This window comes from Rhinoderma darwinii, chromosome 3, assembly GCF_050947455.1.
Source record: "Rhinoderma darwinii isolate aRhiDar2 chromosome 3, aRhiDar2.hap1, whole genome shotgun sequence".
NCBI classification, from domain to species: domain Eukaryota; kingdom Metazoa; phylum Chordata; class Amphibia; order Anura; family Rhinodermatidae; genus Rhinoderma; species Rhinoderma darwinii.
This window is the reverse complement of record NC_134689.1, coordinates 319,264,658-319,273,769: the sequence shown is the minus strand read 5'-3', so window position 1 is coordinate 319,273,769 and position 9,112 is coordinate 319,264,658.

The window sequence follows — 9,112 nt, the reverse complement described above, 5'->3', positions numbered from 1 at the left end:
GCTATGGGGGCACTAAATACAGAGGGCACAGTGTTTGTGTGTGTGTGTGTGTGTGTGTGTGTGTGTGTGTGTAGGACACAGTGTATGGTACTATTATAATCAGGGACAGTGTATGGTGCTATTATAGTTAGAGGTGCCGTGTATGGTGCTTAATTATATTTAGTGGTGTTGAGAATTTTAACTTTGTTTATAGGTGCAGAAATGTATTAAAAATGAGAAGCTGAAGACATCTGAGTGGAAAATGGGTCATGGCCGGTAGAAATCCATTAAAGATGTCTGGACCGGAGGGAGAAGAAAAGAACTAGAGTCTGTGTGTGTGTGTGTGTGTGTGTGTGTGTGGCGCGTTGTCCAACGAAAGGAAAAACCATTTATTTTTATTTGCTGAAATGAAGGAACTTTCTAAGATTCTTTCTGAAACCTGCACAGAAGATCGTAGCTGCTGTTCTTGCGGTGACTCTTTGACAAAGGCTCCAGGGGGAAGGAGCTCCACCCTCTTCTCTGTGCGTTGATGCAGCGGCTGCCTGGCTCAACTGTGCCAGCCTCCTGTGAATTGTCTTAGCTGATGAATTGAGCCAGGCAGCCAGCCCCTTCATCCGCTGCATTGACACAAAGAGAAGAGCGGGGAGCTCCTTCTCCTGCAACAATATATGCCACTGTGAAGAAGGCCCAACAGCATATTTATTTTTTAAGAGTTTTAAAAATGAACAATTTTAGGTTTTTCAAACGTTTTATCGGGCAACCATTGGGAGTTTTGTGACTTATTTTCATCACAGTCTGGTTTGGTATAGCGACGGTAAATGAAAAGCTATGATTAGAACTGAATAGTTTGAAACGCGTAAGCATTCTCTGCCCGGAATTTTAAACACTTGTTTTATTATTATGTGATTCCAATAAACAGACTTGTATTTTTACATTTCATCGTGTGCCGGACCATCGCTGCCTTCCTTTGGGTAAATGAAAAGCGTTTCCTATGTATTACATAGTTACATAGTTACATATTTAGTACGGCTGAAAAAAGACACATGTCTATCAAGTTCAACCAAGGGACGGGAAAAGGGAAGGGAAAAACCTCTACACATAGGAGCCAATACTTTTTTGTTCTAGGAAATTATCTAACCCTTTTTTAAAGCCATCCACTGTCCCTGCCGTGACCAGCTCCTGCGGTAGACAATTCCATAAATTCACAGTTCTCACAGTAAAGAAGACTTGTCACCTCTGCAGGCTGAACCTTTTTTTCTCCAGACGGAGGGAGTGCCCCCTTGTTTTTTGAGGGGGTTTTACATGGAACAGGATTTCACCATATTTTTTGTATGTGCCATTAATATATTTATATAAATTAATCATGTCCTCCCTTAGTCGTCTTTTTTCAAGGCTAAATAGGTTTGATTCTTTTAATCTTTCCTCATAACTTAGATTCTCCATGCCCCTTATTAGCTTCGTTGCTCTTCTTTGTATTTTTTCCAACTCCAGGGCATCCTTTCTATGAACTGGTGCCCAGAACTGAACTGCATATTCTAGATGAGGCCTCACTAATGCTTTGTAAAGTGGCAATATTACATCCCTGTCCCGCGAGTCCATGCCTCTTTTAATGCACGACAATATCCTGCTGGCCTTTGAAGCAGCTGATTGACACTGCATGCTGTTATTTAGTTTATGATTTACAAGTACACCCAGATCCTTCTCAACAAGTGACTCCCCCAGTGTAGCTCCCCCTAGGACATATGATGCATGCAGGTTGTTCGTACCCAGGTATATAACTTTACATTTATCTACATTAGACTTCATCTGCCAAGTGGGCGCCCAAACACTCAGTTTGTTTAAATCCTCTTGCAATTCACGAACATCTTCCATAGACTGAACTACATTACATAGCTTGGTGTCATCTGCAAAAATAGAAATAGTGCTATATCATTAATAAATAAGTTGAATAATAGTGGTCCCAGCACTGAACCCTGGGGTATACCACTTATAACTGGGGATCATTCAGAGTAAGAATAATTTACCACAACTCTATGGATACAGTCCTTGAGCCAATTATCAATCCAATTACAAACTAATATTTTCTAAACCTATAGTCCTTAATTTACCCATTAGACGTCTATGAGGGACAGTGTCAAATGCCTTTGCAAAGTCCAAAAACACTATATCCACAGCGACCCCTCTGTCTAGGCTTCTGCTCACCTCTTCATAAAAACAGATCAGGTTAATTTGACAACTTCTGTCCTTAGTAAAACCGTGCTGGCTGTCACTTATAATCCTATTTTTTTGTCACATAATCCTGTATATAGTCCCTCAATAGCCCCTCAAACATTTTCCCCACGATGGATGTTAAGCTTACTGGTCTATAATTACCCAGCGAAGACCTAGAGCCCTTTTTGAAAATAGGCACCACATTTGCCCTGTGCCAGTCCCTTGGCACTATACCAGTCACTAGAGAATCTCAGAATATTATGAAAAGGGGGACTGAAATAACTGAACTAAGCTCCTTAAGAATTCTAGGGTGTATCCCATCTGGTCCCGGGGCCTTGTGCACATTTATTTTATTTTATTTAGCTTGGACCATATCTACATTCATCCAATTCAGTATATCAACTGATATATTAACAGCACTGGCACCAGCTACATCAGCTGCTCTTTCTTCTGTTGTATATACAGAGCTAAAGAACCCATTTGGTAACTCTACCTTCTCTTGATCCCCTGTGACCAAATTCCTATTACCACTATCTAGGGGTTCTACATGTTCAGACCTTGGCTTTTTTGCATTTATATACTTGAAGAATTTTTGGGGATTTGTTTTACTATCCTTGTCCACCTGCCTTTCATTTTGTATTTTTGCTAATTTTATTACATTTTTACAGATTTTATTAAGCTCTTTATATTTTACAAAGGCTACAGCTGTACCCTCAGATTTGTATTTTTTAAATGCCCTTTTTTTGTCATGTATTGCCCCTTTCACAGAAGGTGTAAGCCACGTGGGATTTAATTTTAGTCATTTATACTTGTTACCTAAAGGAATAATTTTTGCACTATAATTACCCAAAGTTGATTTGAAAATCTCCCATTCATAATTTGTCCCATTATTTAACATTAGTTCGTCCCAGTCTATATCCTGAATTGCAGCCCTCATCCTGGGGAAATTGGCTTTCTTAAAATTAAATGTTTTTGCCCTCCCAGCCTGTGTTTGTTTTTTACAGTATAGGTAAAATATAACTATATTGTGATCACTGTTACTGAGGTTTTCACGAACATTGACATTCCCAACAAGATCTGCATTATTAGAAATGACCAGATCCAACGGAGCTTCACCTCTAGTCGGGTCTTCCACAAACTGGCCCATAAAATTTTCCTGCAACAGGTTGAGGAAATGTCTCCCCTTTGCACTTGAAGCCGAACCATGACGCCAATTAATATCCCGGAAATTAAAATCTCCCATTATCACTACAGTACCAGCCTGTGCAGCCCGCTCCATCTGTTTATATAGCTGACCTTCTATCTCCTTAGTTATATTGGGGGGTCTATAGATTACACCAAAAGTAATTTTTTCAGTGATTACCTCCCTTTGTAATTCCACCCACAAGGTTTCAGCTTCCTCACAGTCTTCATCCACTATTGTCTCTTTCACACTCGTCTTCATATCGCTTCTCACATACAGACATACACCACCACCTTTCCTATTTGCCCTGTCTTTCCTAAACAGTGTAAAACCCTGTAGATTTACAGCCCAGTCATGTGAAGAGTCCAGCCATGTTTCAGCAACACCAACTATATCGATATTTTCTTCCAGTACCAAGGCATCCAGCTCCCCCATTTTGCTTGCTAGACTTCTGGCATTTGTGAACATACACTTTAAAGAGTCTCTGTCACCAGATTTTGCAAGCCCTATCTGCTATTGCAGCAGATAGGCGCTGCAATGTAGATTACAGTAACGTTTTTATTTTTAAAAAACGAGCATTTTTGGCCAAGTTATGACCATTTTTGTATTTATGCAAATGAGGCTTGCAAAAGTACAACTGGGCGTGTTTACAGTAAAAGTACAACTGGGCGTGTATTATGTGTGTTACATCTGGGCGTGTTTACTTCTTTTACTAGCTGGGCGTTCTGACGAGAAGTATCATCCACTTCTCTTCAGAACGCCCAGCTTCTGGCAGTGCAGACACAGCGTGTTCTCGAGAGATCACGCTGTGACGTCACTCACTTCCTGCCCCAGGTCCTGCATCGTGTCGGCCACATCGGCACCAGAGGCTACAGTTGATTCTGCAGCAGCATCAGCGTTTGCAGGTAAGTAGCTACATCGACTTACCTGCTAACGCCGATGCTGCTGCAGAATCAACTGTAGCCTCTGGTGCCGATGTGTCCTCGCTCGTCCGACACGATGCAGGACCTGTGAGTGACGTCACAGCGTGATCTCTCGAGAACACGCTGTATCTGTGCACTGCCAGAAGCTGGGCGTTCTGAAGAGAAGTGGATGATACTTCTCGTCAGAACGCCCAGCTAGTAAAAGAAGTAAAAACGCCCAGATGTAACACACATAATACACGCCCAGTTGGACTTTTACTTTAAACACGCCCAGTTGGACTTTTGCAAGCCTCATTTGCATAAATACAAAAATGGTCATAACTTGGCCAAAAATGCTCGTTTTTTAAAAATAAAAACGTTACTGTAATCTACATTGCAGCGCCTATCTGCTGCAATAGCAGATAGGGGTTGCAAAATCTGGTGACAGAGCCTCTTTAACTTGCCTTTCAATTTTTCACTTTTCTTATCAGAAATGTGATTATTTGACATTATTTGGGCATTTTTATTTACACTGCTCTTTTGTAACAAAAGGATCTCCTTATCTTGTTGCCTAGTCCTCTCCCCACAGTCTGTTTCTCCCCCCACCAATATAGTCTGACCCCTCTCTAACCTAACTACCCCTTTTTTTCTACATTGACCTCCCTCCTCAGCCCTAGTTTAAAGAGGCTCTGTCACCAGATTTTGCAACCCCTATCTGCTATTGCAGCAGATAGGCGCTGCAATGTAGATTACAGTAACGTTTTTATTTTTAAAAAACGAGCATTTTTGGCCAAGTTATGACCATTTTTGTAGTTATGCAAATGAGGCTTGCAAAAGTCCAAGTGGGTGTGTTTAAAAGTAAAAGTCCAAGTGGGCGTGTGTTATGTGCGTACATCGGGGCGTTTTTAATACTTTTACTAGCTGGGCGCTCTGACGAGAAGTATCATCCACTTCTCTTCAGAACGCCCAGCTTCTGGCAGTGCAGATCTGTGACGTCACTCACAGGTCCTGCATCGTGTCGGACACATCGGCACCAGAGGCTTCAGTTGATTCTGCAGCAGCATCGGCGTTAGCAGGTAAGTCGATGTAGCTACTTACCTGCAAACGCTGATGCTGCTGCAGAATCAACTGTAGCCTCTGGTGCCGATGTGTCCTCGCTCGTCTGACACGATGCAGGACCTGTGAGTGACGTCACAGCATGATCAGGCAGAAGCTGGGCGTTCTGAAGAGAAGTGGATGATACTTCTCATCAGAACGCCCAGCTATTAAAAGTATTAAAAACGCCCCGATGTACGCACATAATACACGCCCACTTGGACTTTTACTTTTAAACACACCCACTTGGACTTTTGCAAGCCTCATTTGCATAACTACAAAAATGGTCATAACTTGGCCAAAAATGCTCGTTTTTTAAAAATAAAAACGTTACTGTAATCTACATTGCAGCGCCTATCTGCTGCAATAGCAGATAGGGGTTGCAAAATCTGGTGACAGAGCCTCTTTAAATACTCCACCACCCCAGCTAGAATTCTCTCCCCAGCACAGCGGACCCCCTTCCATTTAGGTGCAAATCATCTGCAGAATACAGTTTGTACCCCAATGAAAAGTCAGCCCAGTGCTCTAGGAACCCAAAGCCTTCTCCTCTACACCAAGACTTAAGCCATGCATTTAACTCTGAGCTCCCGCTGTCTTTCCTGTGATGCGCATGGCACAGGCAGTATTCCTGAGAATACAACCTTGGAGGTCCTTCCCTTCAGCTTGTAGCCTGGTTCTTTAAAATTATTCTTAAGGCGAGTAATGTAGAGTGGCTAAAACTGCTGAAGCCATTATTGGCTGTAATGTTTTGCAGTTATAAAGTATTTATGAGGAGCAGTGTGTGAGTAGAGCAGCTCAAAATCTTAGGGGACAGCTCACACCCGTGTAATAGCCTGTTTGAATTGCTATCATCTGGAAGGCGGTTTAGTGTTATACGAGCAGGTTCGGGGAGAATCTCTATCCTATTGCAGCACAGTTTCTAAATAAGCAAATGCAATTGTAAATTGCAGGTTTTTTTCTTTGATTGTCACCGTTTTCTATTCTATTTTAATGCATTAAAAGACCTGTAAGTACTGTAGAGCATGCAGGAAATAAACATACTAGATAAATATGCAGATTTTTGTTTATATGTTTAAAAAGAGATTTGTGCGAACTGATGCAGAGCTCACCCAGTGAGTGCAGCATGTGGCGAGCTACTTGTAGAAAATCACAGCACGCTCTGAACCAACTTTGCAATTAAGGTGACATTTTATTTTATTCCACAATGCAATAGCATAAATACAGTAGGTAGGTATGACAGTAATAACGATTTAACATTTCGATCCTCCCGGACCTTGTTCACACGTTCACAAATGTCAGGAAAATAAGTGGATGTTTGGTAGCTGTGTACAGCGCTGCTTTCATTTCGGCCTACGATATCTGTATATCTATGCATATCTATTGCATTTTTGACGTTGCTCCTCTGTCTGTGATGTGACTTTAGGTTATATCCCTCTCTATTTGCACCTCCAGAATTTTTCACAGTGCCGCCCATTATCTTTCTCTTCAAGCTCCCTGTAGACACAGACACTGAATGTCCCTGGAGGAGAAGGCAGGACGGAGATAGATGAGCTGTGTTTCTCTGGTCTCTATCATTCCTCAGAGGTCACATCAAGGCAGTGTCTCCTGAGGCAATGATCAATGTCTCGTAGTGGCTGAAAAAACTTTTGGCCCCATTGAAAGAACTAGCTGCAGCGTCACAATGCTGATGTGGGGCAGTGCTGATAATGTATTTGTGTTGGAGATGACGGCCTTGTATTCCGTGCACCATAACACGTCTCTCCCTCTTCTGACTGCATTAAACTCAATTTCACAATTCGGAGTCAAAATGAATTGTGAGGAACTCTAGTGAAAAATGAATTGATTTAATTTGAATAATTACCCAGCACTCTGTGTTATATATTCCAACTGGATGATAATCCCATAGCTCTGCCAAGTCCTATACATGCCAGCTGGATGATAATAATATAGCTCTGCGCTGTGCTATATATACTACATATATCTTGATATACCTTAGACCAAAAACTGTGGAGCCTATGTGGGGAATATGTGAACCATTCTATGCCCGTTTTCTGGAAAGTCGCAAAAAAGGCCCAAAAGTTGCAATTTGCATTGAAAATTTTGACTTTTGGGTCTTTTACCTTGCCTTTTTTTAAAAAAAGGGGGTGTAGCTGACAAAAATGGGGGGGGGGGCCACTGCGCCCAACAAATTTATTATAATTTACACCAAAAAAGTATGTAAATTATAGTGTAAATTTATGCAGGCTCCTAGCTGGCTTAGATTTTACTCTGTGGGGCGTACCAAGGCAAAGGGCAATGCTGTGCCTCATACCTTGCCCCCCATAAGTACCCCCCATCAGACTAGAAAAAAAAAAGTATACTCATCTCACGGCTCTCCTTCTCCCCTCCGAGTTCCCCCAAGCTCTCACTAAGAGCCACGGCTCATACAACTTACTGACACAAGCAGCGTCAGGATGTTATATGTGACGCAGCACTCAGGACGTTGATCGCTGCGTCAAATAAAAGCCCTGACACTACCATGTATTACGACCTTGCATGAGCCGCAAAGGGGAAGAAGTGAAGAGGAGCAATGAGGTAAGCATCCATTTTTTTCAGTGTCCGGTGGGGTGAAGGGTGGCCAGTGAAAAGACTCCAGCGGAGCAGATAGCTAAGACTGGCATATGAAACGACAGTCTGAGTAAATCTGTCCCTATGTGTAGAATCTGTAGAAGACCTATACATAAACCGATACTTTGGCCCACAATTATCAATGTACTGTCTTTACACCTTTTTTAGTGCATTTGACTCCAAAATTTTGTCTAATCCACTATTCAAACTATTTTATATCCATTTATTAAACATTTGCACCAGAATTTAGAGCCATTTGTGTCATGCAAGTCAGTTTGTAAAACCAAAGTTAAAACTTTTACTGCTTAGCCAGGATTTAGACACATTTATAAAGTGCAACTTTTTTTTTAAAAAGTCGCAAATGAGAAAAAAAAGCTGCATCTCTACTCCACACAGACCTTGTCTTAGAAAAAGTGGAGTAATGTTAGCCAATGAGAAAAGTAAAGGCGTTGATAGATCTTTGTGTCAGGTTTACCAAAGAGGGCAAATGCAGTCATAAATTTGTCACAACATATGTCCATTAAAAAGACATACTTGAATAAAATGAAGCCATTTATGATAAACGTTGGCCAGTGAGATTTATTAAGGGTAAGGCCACATGGAGTGGCCCTGACACGGTCGAAACGCGGCTAACAACCTCGCCGGCACTATGTTCGGTTCGGCTGTCAAGCAGCCTGTTAGTGGCCGCACATTAATGCGGGTAAAATGTCCCTACATCTGCAAAATCGTGTGGCCATGAATTAATACAGCCTTTACAGTCGCACGATTTTGCAGGTTACAACAAGTTACCCCCTATTCATTCTCTATGGCAGCGCCGGAAAAAGCCGAACACTGCACTCGGCTATCTCCGGCGCTCCCATAGAGAATAAATGGAGCGGCAGTGCGCATGAGCATGTAACCAGAATACCCCTTAACAAGGTATTTGACAGCCGCGCCTACATAGTGCCAGCGCGGTTGTTGGCCGCGTTGCGACCGTGTCAGGGCCGCTCCGTGTGGCTTTACCCTAAGACCGCCATTTTTTACCCCAGTCTTAATATGCAGATCGCTGGAGTAACGTGTGCATAATTTATTAAGAGGCACGGCTCTTAATAAATTAGGCGAATCTCTGGCCGTCTGTGCACCAGAGAGTCCAATC